The sequence below is a fragment of the Sinocyclocheilus anshuiensis genome, unplaced genomic scaffold (genome assembly GCF_001515605.1).
Source record: "Sinocyclocheilus anshuiensis isolate Anshui unplaced genomic scaffold, SAMN03320099.WGS_v1.1 scaffold430, whole genome shotgun sequence".
Classification (NCBI taxonomy): Eukaryota; Metazoa; Chordata; class Actinopteri; order Cypriniformes; family Cyprinidae; genus Sinocyclocheilus; species Sinocyclocheilus anshuiensis.
The window spans coordinates 499,015-501,779 of NW_015547641.1; the positions used below are offsets into that span (position 1 = coordinate 499,015).

General features: G+C 37.0%; 1 protein-coding gene across 1 annotated transcript in view; it reads right to left on the reverse strand.

Annotated features, from left to right (window-relative positions):
• LOC107701866 (gastrula zinc finger protein XlCGF57.1-like) overlaps positions 1-1,408 on the reverse strand; it is a 40,706-nt gene extending 39,298 nt beyond the window's left edge. The window contains exons 1-2 of the mRNA XM_016504004.1: positions 1,283-1,408; positions 1,033-1,072 (exon numbers count right to left, since the gene is read on the reverse strand). The gene's annotated coding sequence lies outside the window, so the exon portion shown is untranslated. The remainder of the gene's footprint in view (positions 1-1,032; positions 1,073-1,282) is intronic.
• Between the last annotated feature and the right edge of the window lie 1,357 nt (positions 1,409-2,765).

Consider the following 2,765-nt stretch of genomic DNA (forward strand, 5'->3'; position numbering starts at 1 on the left):
ATCAAGGTGCAACACAGAGTGAAGAATATGCAAATGTTATTTTATGTGTGATTTTTCAATTTCTGTACCTGAACATCTACAAACATAAAAACCTAAAGCATCATTTCATTTCTATTTTTGTGTTATAGGCTATATATTATGTGTTATAAGTATATATATTACTTGTAATTTGTTCATTTGTTATTTACTGGCTGTCACTTGTCTTTAATAATGTTTAAACGTAATGTTTATGTTTATTTTTGGCTAGTGATTTTTGCTGTGGTATCGAAATTGAAATGGAGAATTGTAAAATTTAATTGGTATCTAAAATATTGGTGTCATATAAGCTTATTTATTAGAATACAAGATAACAGATCAAAAACAATGATAACAGCAACTATTTTATTTGTTGTGGCAGGGCCAGTGAAAATGTTGACAGGGCAAATAAAAATTGTAAGAAAAAATCCTTAGCGTTGATCCCTGCTTTTGAGAGAGAAATTCAAGCACTTTTCAATGACTTTAAAGCATTTCACATAAATATTTAATACGAGTGGAATATGTAATTTTTCTATATAAAAATTAGATTTTGCACCTATTACTGTTGTTAATAAAAGTAAATTTTGTATGCATCTTAACTCAACCTTAGTTCTTTACTGTCAAATCTGTATAAACAATAAACAAAAGAAAAATAAACAAGAAATGGGCATGTAATAGTATTAGTAACTGCACTTATTAATGCAAAACAATAGTAATTTTATGATTAAATGATATATATTCTAATACTCCCGCGCACCACCCCCAGTGCTACCAAATCTGCTCATGGCGCCACCATCTGTAGAACTTAGTGGCGCTGGTGCCACTGCTCTCAAATGTTAGTCTGCAGCCCCGATATATATTTGAATCACTATCTTTAAATAAATCACTCATATAAAGTTTTGGACATACGGCCCACTCATACTCGTGTTAAATAAGCATGATTACAATATTGACCAAAATAATTGTGATTATGATTTTTGCCATAATCGAGCAGCCCTATGAAGAATGAACACCAACCTCCTTGTTCCTCCTGTTTTATTCTCCAGGGTTCTGGTTCCTCGTGGTTTATTCTGCAGGGTTCTGGTTCCTCGTGTTTTATTCTCCGGGGTTCTGGTTCCTCGTGTTTTATTCTCCAGGTTTCTGGTTCCTCGTGTTTAATTCTCCAGGGTTCTAGTTCCTCGTGTTTTATTCTCCAGGTTTCTAGTTCCTCGTGGTTTACTCTCCAGGTTTCTGGTTCCTCGTGGTTTACTCTCCAGGGTTCTAGTTCCTCGTGTTTTATTCTCCAGGTTTCTGGTTCCTCGTGTTTAATTCTCCAGGGTTCTAGTTCCTTGTGTTTTATTCTCCGGGTTTCTGGTTCCTCGTGTTTAATTCTCCAGGGTTCTAGTTCCTCGTGTTTTATTCTCCAGGTTTCTAGTTCCTCGTGGTTTACTCTCCAGGGTTCTGGTTCCTCGTGTTTAATTCTCCAGGTTTCTGGTTCCTCGAGTTTTATTCTCCAGGTTTCTGGTTCCTCATGGTTTACTCTCCAGGTTTCTGGTTCACTCGTGTTCTCCTCACTCTCCTCTTTAACAAACAGCATCTTCACAGCAGCAGATCTCAGTTCAGCTGTTACTCCTCCAGATATTCCTGCTTGCCTCAAAACTAAGTCACGACTGTGAGGATGAGAATATTACAGGTATTTACTGACCTGATTCAAAAACGGTATTTTTCTATTTACAGAAACAATTCTAACCGCGTAGCATCCCGACAAAACAGAGAGCACGGTGAAGCTAATCGTCTTCCTCTGAGGTTTAATGGTGTTTGGCAAACAAACGTTTTAGCGCCACCCGCTGGACTGGAGTGTGAAGCGTCGAGAGGAGGAAAATAATACGGGGAAAATTACTCGTGTGTCTGGTGCGCTGTTTTTTTCCCCCATCTTTAAAAAAAAAGCCGATCTGCACAAATAAATGAAGTCACGACTGTGAGGATGAGAATATTACAGGTATTTACTGACCTGATTCAAAAACGGTATTTTTCTATTTACAGAAACAATTCTAACCGCGTAGCATCCCGACAAAACAGAGAGCACGGTGAAGCTAATCGTCTTCTTCTGAGGTTTAATGGTGTTTGGCAAACAAACGTTTTAGCGCCACCCGCTGGACTGGAGTGTGAAGCGTCGAGAGGAGGGAAATAATAAGGGGGAAATTATTAGAATTACTTGGTGCGTGCGTCTATAAGGTGCGCTGTGTTTATTTTATTTTTTTTATTTATTATTATTTACAAAAAGCCGATCTACACAAATAAACGAAAAGGAATTAAAATTATAGCCTAGCGCATGGTATTTGGTCAACACCAGTCAGCAAATTTCCTTTGGCGCAGATCTGGCCCATATCACCAGCTAAAGTGTGGCCCAGATTAGTTTGTGTTCGCAGGCCCAAAACTGGTCCACATCTTTTTAGCCAGAACTGAACCTAAACAGTGCCATAACCCAACCTGAAGTGAGACAAATCATAAAAAAAGATGTGGCTGATATATGAACTGTAAATCCACATTCTTTTCTATCACCCAAGACATAAGGGCCTTTTTAAATTAGTAAAATTGTAGCTATTGTAGCTACAGGCTATTTTTAGACATAATACTTAATTATATACATAATATTAATGAAAACATTAGTGTAATTGTACCTCAGTTTTGAAGTCACAGTTTCAGACATTTTTGGTACAGCAGGGGGAGAAAACATACAATTGCTTCTTTTTTTTTTTTTAATAAACAAT